The sequence below is a fragment of the Nothobranchius furzeri genome, chromosome 15, assembly GCF_043380555.1.
Source record: "Nothobranchius furzeri strain GRZ-AD chromosome 15, NfurGRZ-RIMD1, whole genome shotgun sequence".
Taxonomy (NCBI): domain Eukaryota; kingdom Metazoa; phylum Chordata; class Actinopteri; order Cyprinodontiformes; family Nothobranchiidae; genus Nothobranchius; species Nothobranchius furzeri.
This window is the reverse complement of record NC_091755.1, coordinates 5,726,008-5,741,371: the sequence shown is the minus strand read 5'-3', so window position 1 is coordinate 5,741,371 and position 15,364 is coordinate 5,726,008.

The window sequence follows — 15,364 nt, the reverse complement described above, 5'->3', positions numbered from 1 at the left end:
GCAAGACGCGCCCCGAGGAGCGTCTTGCCACATGTCAACAATGGGTCTGACTGAGGGCCTCCAGGAGAGAAGCCCAAGCAAGACGCGCCACGAGGAGCGTCTTGCCACATGTCAACAATGGGTCTGACTGAGGGCCTCCAAGAGAGAAGCCCAAGCAAGACGCGCCCCGAGGAGCGTCTTGCACCATGTCAACACTGGGTCTGACTGAGCACCTCCAGGAGAGAGGCCCAAGCAAGATTCGCCCCGAGGAGCGTCTTGCCACATATCAACAATGGGTCTGACTGAGGGCCTCCATGAGAGAAGCCCAAGCAAGATGCGCCCCGAGGAGCGTCTTGTCACATGTCACCACTGGGTCTGACTGAGCGCCTCCAGGAGAGAGGCCCAAGCAAGACGCGCCCCGAGGAGCGTCTTGTCACATGTCACCACTGGGTCTGACTGAGCACCTCCAGGAGAGAGGCCCAAGCAAAACGCGCCCCGAGGAGCGTCTTGCCACATGTCAACAATGAGTCTGACTGAGGGCCTCGAGGAGAGAAGCCCAAGCAAGACGCGTCCCGAGGAGCGTCTTGCCACATGTCGGCACTCGGTCTGACTGAACGCCTCTAGGAGAGAAGCCCCAGCAAGACGCGCCCCGAGGAGCGTCTTGCCACATATCAACAATGGGTCTGACTGAGGGCCTCCATGAGAGAAGCCCAAGCAAGACGCGCCCCGAGGAGCGTCTTGCCACATGTAAGCACTGGGTCTGACTGAGCGCCTCCAGGAGAGAGGCCCCAGCAAGACGCGCCCCGAGGAGCATCTTGCCTTATGTCAGCACTCGGTCTGACTGAGCGCCTCCAGGAGAGAAGCCCAAGCAAGACGCGCCCCGAAGAGCGTCTTGCCACATGTAAGCACTGGGTCTGACTGAGCGCCTCCAGGAGAGAGGCCCCAGCAAGACGCGCCCCGAGGAGCGTCTTGCCACATGTCAGCACTCGGTCTGACTGAGCGCCTCCAGGAGAGAGGCCCAAGCAAGACGCACCCCGAGGAGCGTCTTGACACATGTCAACACTGGGGCTGACAGAGGGCCTCCAGGAGAGAGGCCCAAGCAAGACGCTCCCCGAAGAGTGTCTTGCCACTTGTCACCACTGGGTCTGACTGAGCGCCTCCAGGAGAGAGGCCCAAGCAAGACGCGCCCCGAGGAGCGTCATGCCACATGTCACTACTCGGTCTGACTGAGCGTCTCAAGGAGAGAGGCCCAAGCAAGACGCGCCCCGAGGAGCGTCTTGCCACGTGTCACCACTGGGTCTGACTGAGTGCCTCCAGGAGAAAGGGCCAAGCAAGACGCGCCCAGAGGAGCGTCTTGCCACGTGTCACCACTGGGTCGGATTGAGCGCCTCCAGGAGAGAGGCCACAGCAAGACGCGCCCCGAGGAGCATCTTGCCTTATGTCAGCACTCGGTCTGACTGAGCGCCTCCAGGAGAGAGGCCCAAGCAAGACGCGCCCCGAGGAGCATCTTGCCACATGTCAACAATGGGTCTGACAGAGGGCCCCCAGGAGAGAGGCCCAAGCAAGACGCGCCCCGAGGAGCGTCTTGCCACATGTCAACAATGGGTCTGACTGAGCGCCTCCAGGAGAGAAGCCCAAGCAAGACGCGCCCCGAGGAGCGTCTTGTCACATGTCAACACTGGGTCTGACTGAGCGCCTCCAGGAGAGAAGCCCCAGCAAGACGAACCCCGAGGAGCGTCTTGCCACATGTGACTACTCGGTCTGACTGTGCGCCTCCAGGAGAGAGGCCCAAGCAAGACGCGCCCCGAGGAGCGTCTTGCCACATGTCAACACTGGGTCTGACTGAGGGCCTCCAGGAGAGAAGCCCAAGCAACACGCGCCCCGAGGAGCGTCTTGCCACATGTCAGCACCCGGTCCGACTGAGCGCCTCCAGGAGAGAGGCCCAAGCAAGATGAGCCCCGAGGAGCGTCTTGCCACATGTCAACAATGGGTCCGACTGAGGGCCTCCAGGAGAGAAGCCCCAGCAAGACGCGCCCCGAGGAGCATCTGGCCACGTGTCAGCACTCTGTCTGATGGTGCGCCTCCAGGAGAGAGGCCCCAAGCAAGACGCGCCCCGAGGTGCGTCTTGCCACGTGTCAACACTGGGTCTGACTGAGCGTCTCCAGGAGAGAGGCCCAAGCAAGACGCGCCCCGAGGAGCGTCTTGCCACATGTCACCACTGGGTCTGACTGAGCGCCTCCAGGAGATAGGCCCAAGCAAGACGCGCCCCGAGGAGCGTCTTGCCACATGTAAGCACTGGGTCTGACTGAGCGCCTCCAGGAGAGAAGCCCCAGCAAGACGCACCCCGAGGAGCGTCTTACCACATGTCAGCACTCGGTCTGACTGAACGCCTCCAGGAGAGAAGCCCAAGCAAGACGCGCCCCGAGGAGCTCCTTGCCACATGTCAGCACTCGGTCTGACTGAGCTCCTCCAGGAGAGAGGCCCAAGCAAGACGCGCCCCGAGGAGCGTCTTGCCACATGTAAGCACTGGGTCTGACTGAGCGCCTCCAGGAGAGAGGCCCCAGCAAGACGCGCCCCGAGGAGCGTCTTGCCACATGTCAACAATGGGTCTGACTGAGGGCCTCCAGGAGAGAAGCCCAAGCAAGACGCGCCCCGAGGAGCGTCTTGCCACATGTCAACAATGGGTCTGACTGAGGGCCTCCAAGAGAGAAGCCCAAGCAAGACGCGCCCCGAGGAGCTTCTTGCACCATGTCAACACTGGGTCTGACTGAGCACCTCCAGGAGAGAGGCCCAAGCAAGACTCGCCCCGAGGAGCGTCTTGACTCATGTCAACACTGGGGCTGACAGAGGGCCTCCAGGAGAGAGGCCCAAGCAAGATGCGCCCCGAGGAGTGTCTTGCCACATGTAAACAATGGGTCTGACTGAGGGCCTCCAGGAGAAAAGCCCAAGTAAGACGCGCCCCGAGGAGCGTCTTGCCACATGTCAGCACTCGGTCTGACTGAGCGCCTCCAGGAGAGAGGCCCCAGCAAGACGCGCCCCGAGGAGCGTCTGGCCACATGTCAGCACTCTGTCTGACTGTGCGCCTCCAGGAGAGAGGCCCCAAGCAAGACGCGCCCCGAGGAGCATCTTGCCACATGTCAACAATGAGTCTGACTGAGGGCCTCCAGGAGAGAAGCCCAAGCAAGACGCGCCCCGAGGAGCGTCTTGCCACATATCAACAATGGATCTGACTGAGTGCCTCCATGAGAGAAGCCCAAGCAAGACGCACCCCGAGGAGCGTCTTGTCACATGTCACCACTGGGTCTGACTGAGCGCCTCCAGGAGAGAAGCCCCAGCAAGACGCACCCCGAGGAGCGTCTTACCACATGTCAGCACTCGGTCTGACTGAACGCCTCCAGGAGAGAAGCCCAAGCAAGACGCGCCCCGAGGAGCTCCTTGCCACATGTCAGCACTCGGTCTGACTGAACGCCTCCAGGAGAGAAGCCCCAGCAAGACACACCCCGAGGAGCGTCTTGCCACATGTAAGCACTGGGTCTGACTGAGCGCCTCCAGGAGAGAGGCCACAGCAAGACGCGCACCGAGGAGCGTCTTGCCTTATGTCAGCACTCGGTCTGACTGAGCGCCTCCAGGAGAGAGGCCCAAGCAAGACGCGCCCCGAGGAGCGTCTTGCCACATGTCAACAATGGGTCTGACTGAGGGCCTCCAGGAGAGAAGCCCAAGCAAGACGCGCCCCGAGGAGCGTCTTGCCACATGTCAACAATGGGTCTGACTGAGGGCCTCCAAGAGAGAAGCCCAAGCAAGATGCGCCCCGAGGAGCGTCTTGCAACATGTCGACACTGGGTCTGACTGAGCACCTCCAGGAGAGAGGCCCAAGCAAGACTCGCCCCGAGGAGCGTCTTGACACATGTCAACACTGGGGCTGACAGAGGGCCTCCAGGAGAGAGGCCCAAGCAAGATGCGCCCCGAGGAGCGTCTTGCCACATGTAAACAATGGGTCTGACTGAGGGCCTCCAGGAGAGAAGCCCAAGCAAGACGCGCCCCGAGGAGCGTCTTGCCACATGTCAGCACTCTGTCTGACTGTGCTTCTCCAGGAGAGAGGCCCCAAGCAAGACGCGCCCCGAGGAGCATCTTGCCACATGTCAACAATGAGTCTGACTGAGGGCCTCCAGGAGAGAAGCCCAAGCAAGACGCGCCCCGAGGAGCGTCTTGCAACATGTCAGCACTCGGTCTGACTGAACGCCTCCAAGAGAGAAGCCCAAGCAAGACGCGCCCCGAGGAGCGTCTTGCCACATGTAAGCACTGGGTCTGACTGAGCGCCTCCAGGAGAGAGGCCCCAGCAAGACGCGCCCCGAGGAGCATCTTGCAACATGTCGGCACTCGGTCTGACTGAACGCCTCTAGGAGAGAAGCCCCAGCAAGATGCGCCCCGAGGAGCGTCTTGCCACATATCAACAATGGGTCTGACTGAGGGCCTCCATGAGAGAAGCCCAAGCAAGACGCGCCCCGAGGAGCGTCTTGCCACATGTAAGCACTGGGTCTGACTGAGCGCCTCCAGGAGAGAGGCCCCAGCAAGACGCGCCCCGAGGAGCATCTTGCCTTATGTCAGCACTCGGTCTGACTGAGCGCCTCCAGGAGAGAAGCCCAAGCAAGACGCGCCCCGAGGAGCGTCTTGCCACATGTAAGCACTGGGTCTGACTGAGCGCCTCCAGGAGAGAGGCCCCAGCAAGACGCGCCCCGAGGAGCGTCTTGCCACATGTCAGCACTCGGTCTGACTGAGCGCCTCCAGGAGAGAGGCCCAAGCAAGACGCACCCAGAGGAGCGTCTTGACACATGTCAACACTGGGGCTGACAGAGGGCCTCCAGGAGAGAGGCCCAAGCAAGATGCGCCCCGAGGAGCTTCTTGCACCATGTCAACACTGGGTCTGACTGAGCACCTCCAGGAGAGAGGCCCAAGCAAGACTCGCCCCGAGGAGCGTCTTGACTCATGTCAGCACTCGGTCTGACTGAGCGCCTCCAGGAGAGAGGCCCCAGCAAGACGCGCCCCGAGGAGCGTCTTGCCTTATGTCAGCACTCGGTCTGACTGAGCGCCTCCAGGAGAGAGGCCCAAGCAAGACGCGCCCCGAGGAGCGTCTTGCCACATGTCAACAATGGGTCTGACTGAGGGCCTCCAGGAGAGAAGCCCAAGCAAGACGCGCCCCGAGGAGCGTCTTGCCACATGTCAACAATGGGTCTGACTGAGGGCCTCCAAGAGAGAAGCCCAAGCAAGATGCGCCCCGAGGAGCGTCTTGCAACATGTCGACACTGGGTCTGACTGAGCACCTCCAGGAGAGAGGCCCAAGCAAGACTCGCCCCGAGGAGCGTCTTGACACATGTCAACACTGGGGCTGACAGAGGGCCTCCAGGAGAGAGGCCCAAGCAAGATGCGCCCCGAGGAGCGTCTTGCCACATGTAAACAATGGGTCTGACTGAGGGCCTCCAGGAGAGAAGCCCAAGCAAGACGCGCCCCGAGGAGCGTCTTGCCACATGTCAGCACTCTGTCTGACTGTGCTTCTCCAGGAGAGAGGCCCCAGCAAGACGCGCACCGAGGAGCGTCTTGCCTTATGTCAGCACTCGGTCTGACTGAGCGCCTCCAGGAGAGAGGCCCAAGCAAGACGCGCCCCGAGGAGCGTCTTGCCACATGTCAACAATGGGTCTGACTGAGGGCCTCCAGGAGAGAAGCCCAAGCAAAACGCGCCCCGAGGAGCGTCTTGCCACATGTCAACAATGGGTCTGACTGAGGGCCTACAGGAGAGAAGCCCAAGCAAGACGCGCCCCGAGGAGCGTCTTGCCACATGTCAGCACTCGGTCTGACAGAGCGCCTCCAGGAGAGAGGCCCCAGCAAGACGCGCCCCGAGGAGCGTCTGGCCACATGTCAGCACTCTGTCTGACTGTGCGCCTCCAGGAGAGAGGCCCCAAGCAAGACGCGCCCCGAGGAGCATCTTGCCACATGTCAACAATGAGTCTGACTGAGGGCCTCCAGGAGAGAAGCCCAAGCAAGACGCGCCCCGAGGAGCGTCTTGCAACATGTCAGCACTCGGTCTGACTGAACGCCTCTAGGAGAGAAGCCCCAGCAAGACGCGCCCCGAGGAGCTTCTTGCCACATGTCAGCACTCGGTCTGACTGAGCTCCTCCAGGAGAGAGGCCCAAGCAAGACGCGCCCCGAGGAGCTGCTTGCCACATATCAACAATGGATCTGACTGAGGGCCTCCATGAGAGAAGCCCAAGCAAGACGCGCCCCGAGGAGCGTCTTGTCACATGTCACCACTGGGTCAGACTGAGCGCCTCCAGGAGAGAGGCCCAAGCAAGACGCGCTCGAGGAGCGTCTTGCCACATGTCACCACTGGGTCTGACTGAGCGCCTCCAGGAGAGAGGCCCAAGCAAGACGCGCCCCGAGGAGCGTCTTGCCACATGTCAACAATGAGTCTGACTGAGGGCCTCCAGGAGAGAAGCCCAAGCAAGACGCGTCCCGAGGAGCGTCTTGCCACATGTCAGCACTCGGTCTGACTGAACGCCTCCAGGAGAGAAGCCCCAGCAAGACGCGCCCCGAGGAGCGTCTTGCCACATGTAAGCACTGGGTCTGACTGAGCGCCTCCAGGAGAGAGGCCCCAGCAAGACGCGCCCCGAGGAGCGTCTTGCCTTATGTCAGCACTCGGTCTGACTGAGCGCCTCCAGGAGAGAGGCCCAAGCAAGACGCGCCCTAAGGAGCGTCTTTCCACATGTCAACAATGGGTCTGACTGAGGGCCTCCAGGAGAGAAGCCCAAGCAAGAAGCGCCCAAAGGAGCGTCTTGCCACATGTAAACAATGGGTCTGACTGAGGGCCTCCAGGAGAGAAGCCCAAGCAAGATGCGCCCCGAGGAGCGTCTTGCCACATGTCAGCACTCGGTCTGACTGAGCGCCTCCAGGAGAGAGGCCCAAGCAAGACGCGCCCCGAGGAGCGTCTTGCCACATATCAGCAATGGGTCTGACTGAGGGCCTCCATGAGAGAGGCCCAAGCAAGACACGCCCCGAGGAGCGTCTTACCACATGTCAGCACTCGGTCTGACTGAACGCCTCCAGGAGAGAAGCCCAAGCAAGACGCGCCCCGAGGAGCGTATTGCCACATGTCAGCACTCGGTCCTACTGAACGCCTCCAGGAGAGAAGCCCCAGCAAGACACGCCCCGAGGAGCGTCTTGCCACATGTAAGCACTGGGTCTGACTGAGCGCCTCCAGGAGAGAGGCCCCAGCAAGACGCGCCCCGAGGAGCGTCTTGCCTTATGTCAGCACTCGGTCTGACTGAGCGCCTCCAGGAGAGAGGCCCAAGCAAGACGCGCCCCGCGGAGCGTCTTGCCACATGTCAACAATGGGTCTGACTGAGGGCCTCCAGGAGAGAAGCCCAAGCAAGACGCGCCCCGAGGAGCGTCTTGCCACATGTCAGCACTCGGTCTGACTGAGCGACTCCAGGAGAGAGGCCCAAGCAAGACGCACCCCGGGGAGCGTCTTGACACATGTCAACACTGGGGCTGACAGAGGACCTCCAGGAGAGAGGCCCAAGCAAGATGTGCCCCGAGGAGCGTCTTGCCACATGTAAACAATGGGTCTGACTGAGGGCCTCCAAGAGAGAAGCCCAAGCAAGACGCGCCCCGAGGAGCGTCTTGCACCATGTCAACACTGGGTCTGACTGAGCATATCCAGGAGAGAGGCCCAAGCAAGACTCGCCCCGAGGAGCGTCTTGACACATGTCAACACTGGGGCTGACAGAGGGCCTCCAGGAGAGAGGCCCAAGCAAGATGCGCCCCGAGGAGCGTCTTGCCACATGTCAACAATGGGTCGGACTGAGGGCCTCCAAGAGAGAAGCCCAAGCAAGACGCGCCCCGAGGAGCGTCTTGCACCATGTCAACACTGGGTCTGACTGAGCACCTCCAGGAGAGAGACCCAAGCAAGACTCGCCCCGAGGAGCGTCTTGCCACATATCAACAATGGGTCTGACTGAGGGCCTCATTGAGAGAAGCCCAAGCAAGACACGCCCCGAGGAGCGTCTTGCCACATGTCAGCACTCGGTCTGACTGAGCGCCTCCAGGAGAGAGGCCCAAGCAAGACGCGCCCCGAGGAGCGTCTTGCCACATATCAACAATGGGTCTGACTGAGGGCCTCCATGAGAGAAGCCCAAGCAAGACGCACCCCGAGGAGCGTCTTGTCACGTGTCAACACTGGGTCTGACTGAGCGTCTCCAGGAGAGAGGCCCAAGCAAGACGCGCCCCGAGGAGCGTCTTGCCACATGTCACCACTGGGTCTGACTGAGCGCCTCCAGGAGAGAGGCCCAAGCAAGACGCGCCCTGAGGAGCGTCTTGCCACATGTCAACAATGAGTCTGACTGAGGGCCTCCAGGAGAGAAGCCCAAGAAAGACGCGTCCCGAGGAGTGTCTTGCCACATGTCAGCACTCGGTCTGACTGAACGCCTCCAGGAGAGAAGCCCCAGCAAGACGCGCCCCGAGGAGCGTCTTGCCACATGTAAGCACTGGGTCTGACTGAGCGCCTCCAAGAGAGAGGCCCCAGCAAGACGCGCCCCGAGGAGCGTCTTGCCTTATGTCAGCACTCGGTCTGACTGAGCGCCTCCAGGAGAGAGGCCCAAGCAAGACGCGTCCCGAGGAGTGTCTTGCCACATGTCAACAATGAGTCTGACTGAGGGCCTCCAGGAGAGAAGCCCGAGCAAGACGCGTCCCGAGGAGTGTCTTGCCACATGTCAACAATGGGTCTGACTGAGGGCTTCCAGGAGAGAAGCCCAAGCAAGACGCGCCCCGAGGAGCGTCTTGCCACATGTCAGCACTCGGTCTGACTGAGCGCCTCCACGAGAGAGGCCCAAGCAAGACGCTCCCCGAGGAGCGTCTTGACACATGTCAACACTGGGGCTGACAGAGGAACTCCAGGAGAGAGGCCCAAGCAAGATGCGCCCCGAGGAGTGTCTTGCCACATGTAAACAATGGGTCTGACTGAGGGCCTCCAGGAGAGAAGCCCAAGCATGACGCGCCCCGAGGAGCGTCTTGCCACATGTCAGCACTCGGTCTGACTGAGCGCCTCCAGGAGAGAGGCCCAAGCAAGACGCGCCCCGAGGAGCGTCTTGCCACATATCAACAATGGGTCTGACTGAGGGCCTCCATGAGAGAAGCCCAAGCAAGACGCGCCCCGAGGAGCGTCTTGTCACGTGTCAACACTGGGTCTGACTGAGCGTCTCCAGGAGAGAGGCCCAAGCAAGACGCGCCCCGAGGAGCGTCTTGCCACATGTAAGCACTGGGTCTGACTGAGCGCCTCCAGGAGAGAGGCCCCAGCAAGACGCGCCCCGAGGAGCGTCTTGCCTTATGTCAGCACTCGGTCTGACTGAGCGCCTCCAGGAGAGAGGCCCAAGCAAGACGCGCCCCGAGGAGCGTCTTGCCACATGTCAACAATGGGTCTGACTGAGGGCCTCCAGGAGAGAAGTCCAAGCAAGACGCGCCCCGAGGAGCGTCTTGCCACATGTCAACAATGGGTCTGACTGAGCGCCTCCAGGAGAGAGGCCCAAGCAAGACGCGCCCCGAGGAGCGTCTTTCCACATGTCACCACTGGGTCTGACTGAGCGCCTCCAGGAGAGAGGCCCAAGCAAGACGCGCCCCGAGGAGCGTCTTGCCACATGTCAACAATGGGTCTGACTGAGGGCCTCCAGGAGAGAAGCCCAAGCAAGACGCGTCCCGAGGAGCGTCTTGCCACATGTCAGCACTCGATCTGACTGAACGCCTCCAGGAGAGAAGCCCCAGCAAGACGCGCCCCGAGGAGCGTCTTGCCACATGTAAGCACTGGGTCTGACTGAGCGCCTCCAGGAGAGAGGCCCAAGCAAGACGCGCCCCGAGGAGCGTCTTGCCACATGTAAGCAATGGGTCTGACTGAGCGCCTCCAGGAGAGAAGCCCCAGCAAGACGCGCCCCGAGGAGCGTCTTACCACATGTCAGCACTCGGTCTGACTGAACGCCTCCAGGAGAGAAGCCCAAGCAAGACGCGCCCCGAGGAGCGTCTTGCCACATGTCAGCACTCGGTCTGACTGCACGCCTCCAGGAGAGAAGCCCCAGCAAGACACGCCCCGAGGAGCGTCTTGCCACATGTAAGCACTGGGTCTGACTGAGCGCCTCCAGGAGAGAGGCCCCAGCAAGACGCGCCCCGAGGAGCGTCTTGCCTTATGTCAGCACTCGGTCTGACTGAGCGCCTCCAGGAGAGAGGCCCAAGCAAGACGCGCCCCGCGGAGCGTCTTGCCACATGTCAACAATGGGTCTGACTGAGGGCCTCCAGGAGAGAAGCCCAAGCAAGACGCGCCCCGAGGAGCGTCTTGCCACATGTCAGCACTCGGTCTGACTGAGCGACTCCAGGAGAGAGGCCCAAGCAAGACGCACCCCGGGGAGCGTCTTGACACATGTCAACACTGGGGCTGACAGAGGGCCTCCAGGAGAGAGGCCCAAGCAAGATGCGCCCCGAGGAGCGTCTTGCCACATGTAAACAATGGGTCTGACTGAGGGCCTCCAAGAGAGAAGCTCAAGCAAGACGCGCCCCGAGGAGCGTCTTGCACCATGTTACACTGGGTCTGACTGAGCACCTCCAGGAGAGAGGCCCAAGCAAGACTCGCCCCGAGGAGCGTCTTGCCACATGTCAACAATGGGTCTGACTGAGGGCCTCCATGAGAGAAGCCCAAGCAAGACGCGCCCCGAGGATTATCTTGCCACATGTCAGCACTCGGTCTGACTGAGCGACTCCAGGAGAGAGGCCCAAGCAAGACGCACCCCGAGGAGCGTCTTGACACATGTCAACACTGGGGCTGACAGAGGGCCTCCAGGAGAGAGGCCCAAGCAAGATGCGCCCCGAGGAGCGTCTTGCCACATGTCAACAATGGGTCTGACTGAGGGCCTCCAAGAGAGAAGCCCAAGCAAGACGCGCCCCGAGGAGCGTCTTGCACCATGTCAACACTGGGTCTGACTGAGCACCTCCAGGAGAGAGGCCCAAGCAAGACTCGCCCCGAGGAGCGTCTTGCCACTATCAACAATGGGTCTGACTGAAGGCCTCCATGAGAGAAGCCCAAGCAAGACGCGCCCCGAGGAGCGTCTTGTCACATGTCAACACTGGGTCTGACTGAGCGTCTCCAGGAGAGAGGCCCAAGCAAGACGCGCCCCGAGGAGCGTCTTGCCACATGTCACCACTGGGTCTGACTGAGTGCCTCCAGGAGAGAGGCCCAAGCAAGACGCGCCCCGAGGAGCGTCTTGCCACATGTCAACAATGAGTCTGACTGAGGGCCTCCAGGAGAGAAGCCCAAGCAAGACGCGTCCCGAGGAGTGTCTTGCCACATGTCAGCACTCGGTCTGACTGAACGCCTCCAGGAGAGAAGCCCCAGCAAGACGCGCCCCGAGGAGCGTCTTGTCACATGTAAGCACTGGGTCTGACTGAGCACCTCCAGGAGAGAGGCCCCAGCAAGACGCGCCCCGAGGAGCGTCTTGCCTTATGTCAGCACTCGGTCTGACTGAGCGCCTCCAGGAGAGAGGCCCAAGCAAGACGCGTCCCGAGGAGTGTCTTGCCACATGTCAACAATGAGTCTGACTGAGGGCCTCCAGGAGAGAAGCCCAAGCAAGACGTGTCCCGAGGAGTGTCTTGCCACATGTCAACAATGGGTCTGACTGAGGGCCTTTAGGAGAGAAGCCCAAGCAAGACGCGCCCCTGAGGAGCGTCTTGCCACATGTCAGCACTCGGTCTGACTGAGCGCCTCCAGGAGAGAGGCCCAAGCAAGACGCACCCCGAGGAGCGTCTTGACACATGTCAACACTGGGGCTGACAGAGGAACTCCAGGAGAGAGGCCCAAGCAAGATGCGCCCCGAGGAGCGTCTTGCCACATGTAAACAATGGGTCTGACTGAGGGCCTCCAGGAGAGAAGCCCAAGCAAGACGCGCCCCGAGGAGCGTCTTGCCACATGTCAGCACTCGGTCTGACTGAGCGCCTCCAGGAGAGAGGCCCAAGCAAGACGCGCCCCGAGGAGCGTCTTGCCACATATCAACAATGGGTCTGACTGAGGGCCTCCATGAGAGAAGCCCAAGCAAGACGCGTCCCGAGTAGCGTCTTGCCACATGTCAGCACTCGGTCTGACTGAGCGCCTCCAGGAGAGAGGCCCAAGCAAGACGCGCCCCGAGGAGCGTCTTGCCACATATCAACAATGGGTCTGACTGAGGGCCTCCATGAGAGAAGCCAAAGCAAGACGCGCCCCGAGGAGCGTCTTGTCACGTGTCAACACTGGGTCTGACTGAGCGTCTCCAGGAGAGAGGCCCAAGCAAGACGCGCCCCGAGGAGCGTCTTGCCACATGTCACCACTGGGTCTGACTGAGCGCCTCCAGGAGAGAGGCCCAAGCAAGACGCGCCCCGAGGAGCGTCTTGCCACATGTCAACAATGGGTCTGACTGAGGGCCTCCAGGAGAGAAGCCCAAGCAAGACGCGTCCCGAGGAGCGTCTTGCCACATGTCAGCACTCGGTCTGACTGAACGCCTCAAGGAGAGAAGCCCCAGCAAGACGCGCCCCGAGGAGCGTCTTGCCACATGTCAACAATGGGTCTGACTGAGCGCCTCCAGGAGAGAGGCCCAAGCAAGACGAGCCCCGAGGAGCGTCTTGCCACATGTAAACAATGGGTCTGACTGAGGGCCTCCAGGAGAGAAGCCCAAGCAAGACGCGCCCCGAGGAGCGTCTTGCCACATGTCAGCACTCGGTCTGACTGAGCGCCTCCAGGAGGGAGGCCCAAGCAAGACGCGCCCCGAGGAGCGTCTTGCCACATGTAAGCACTGGGTCTGACTGAGCGCCTCCAGGAGAGAGGCCCCAGCAAGACGCGCCCCGAGGAGCGTCTTGCCTTATGTCAGCACTCGGTCTGACTGAGCGCCTCCAGGAGAGAGGCCCAAGCAAGACGCGCCCCGAGGAGCGTCTTGCCACATGTCAACAATGGGTCTGACTGAGGGCCTCCAGGAGAGAAGTCCAAGCAAGACGCGCCCCGAGGAGCGTCTTGCCACATGTCAACAATGGGTCTGACTGAGCGCCTCCAGGAGAGAGGCCCAAGCAAGACGCGCCCCGAGGAGCGTCTTTCCACATGTCACCACTGGGTCTGACTGAGCGCCTCCAGGAGAGAGGCCCAAGCAAGACGCGCCCCGAGGAGCGTCTTGCCACATGTCAACAATGGGTCTGACTGAGGGCCTCCAGGAGAGAAGCCCAAGCAAGACGCGTCCCGAGGAGCGTCTTGCCACATGTCAGCACTCGGTCTGACTGAACGCCTCCAGGAGAGAAGCCCCAGCAAGACGCGCCCCGAGGAGCGTCTTGCCACATGTAAGCACTGGGTCTGACTGAGCGCCTCCAGGAGAGAGGCCCAAGCAAGACGCGCCCCGAGGAGCGTCTTGCCACATGTAAGCAATGGGTCTGACTGAGCGCCTCCAGGAGAGAAGCCCCAGCAAGACGCGCCCCGAGGAGCGTCTTACCACATGTCAGCACTCGGTCTGACTGAACGCCTCCAGGAGAGAAGCCCAAGCAAGACGCGCCCCGAGGAGCGTCTTGCCACATGTCAGCACTCGGTCTGACTGCACGCCTCCAGGAGAGAAGCCCCAGCAAGACACGCCCCGAGGAGCGTCTTGCCACATGTAAGCACTGGGTCTGACTGAGCGCCTCCAGGAGAGAGGCCCCAGCAAGACGCGCCCCGAGGAGCGTCTTGCCTTATGTCAGCACTCAGTCTGACTGAGCGCCTCCAGGAGAGAGGCCCAAGCAAGACGCGCCCCGCGGAGCGTCTTGCCACATGTCAACAATGGGTCTGACTGAGGGCCTCCAGGAGAGAAGCCCAAGCAAGACGCGCCCCGAGGAGCGTCTTGCCACATGTCAGCACTCGGTCTGACTGAGCGACTCCAGGAGAGAGGCCCAAGCAAGACGCACCCCGGGGAGCGTCTTGACACATGTCAACACTGGGGCTGACAGAGGGCCTCCAGGAGAGAGGCCCAAGCAAGATGCGCCCCGAGGAGCGTCTTGCCACATGTAAACAATGGGTCTGACTGAGGGCCTCCAAGAGAGAAGCTCAAGCAAGACGCGCCCCGAGGAGCGTCTTGCACCATGTTACACTGGGTCTGACTGAGCACCTCCAGGAGAGAGGCCCAAGCAAGACTCGCCCCGAGGAGCGTCTTGCCACATGTCAACAATGGGTCTGACTGAGGGCCTCCATGAGAGAAGCCCAAGCAAGACGCGCCCCGAGGATTATCTTGCCACATGTCAGCACTCGGTCTGACTGAGCGACTCCAGGAGAGAGGCCCAAGCAAGACGCACCCCGAGGAGCGTCTTGACACATGTCAACACTGGGGCTGACAGAGGGCCTCCAGGAGAGAGGCCCAAGCAAGATGCGCCCCGAGGAGCGTCTTGCCACATGTCAACAATGGGTCTGACTGAGGGCCTCCAAGAGAGAAGCCCAAGCAAGACGCGCCCCGAGGAGCGTCTTGCACCATGTCAACACTGGGTCTGACTGAGCACCTCCAGGAGAGAGGCCCAAGCAAGACTCGCCCCGAGGAGCGTCTTGCCACATATCAACAATGGGTCTGACTGAAAGCCTCCATGAGAGAAGCCCAAGCAAGACGCGCCCCGAGGAGCGTCTTGTCACATGTCAACACTGGGTCTGACTGAGCGTCTCCAGGAGAGAGGCCCAAGCAAGACGCGCCCCGAGGAGCGTCTTGCCACATGTCACCACTGGGTCTGACTGAGTGCCTCCAGGAGAGAGGCCCAAGCAAGACGCGCCCCGAGGAGCGTCTTGCCACATGTCAACAATGAGTCTGACTGAGGGCCTCCAGGAGAGAAGCCCAAGCAAGACGCGTCCCGAGGAGTGTCTTGCCACATGTCAGCACTCGGTCTGACTGAACGCCTCCAGGAGAGAAGCCCCAGCAAGACGCGCCCCGAGGAGCGTCTTGCCACATGTAAGCACTGGGTCTGACTGAGCACCTCCAGGAGAGAGGCCCCAGCAAGACGCGCCCCGAGGAGCGTCTTGCCTTATGTCAGCACTCGGTCTGACTGAGCGCCTCCAGGAGAGAGGCCCAAGCAAGACGCGTCCCGAGGAGTGTCTTGCCACATGTCAACAATGAGTCTGACTGAGGGCCTCCAGGAGAGAAGCCCAAGCAAGACGTGTCCCGAGGAGTGTCTTGCCACATGTCAACAATGGGTCTGACTGAGGGCCTCCAGGAGAGAAGCCCAAGCAAGACGCGCCCCTGAGGAGCGTCTTGCCACATGTCAGCACTCGGTCTGACTGAGCGCCTCCAGGAGAGAGGCCCAAGCAAGACGCACCCCGAGGAGCGTCTTGACACATGTCAAC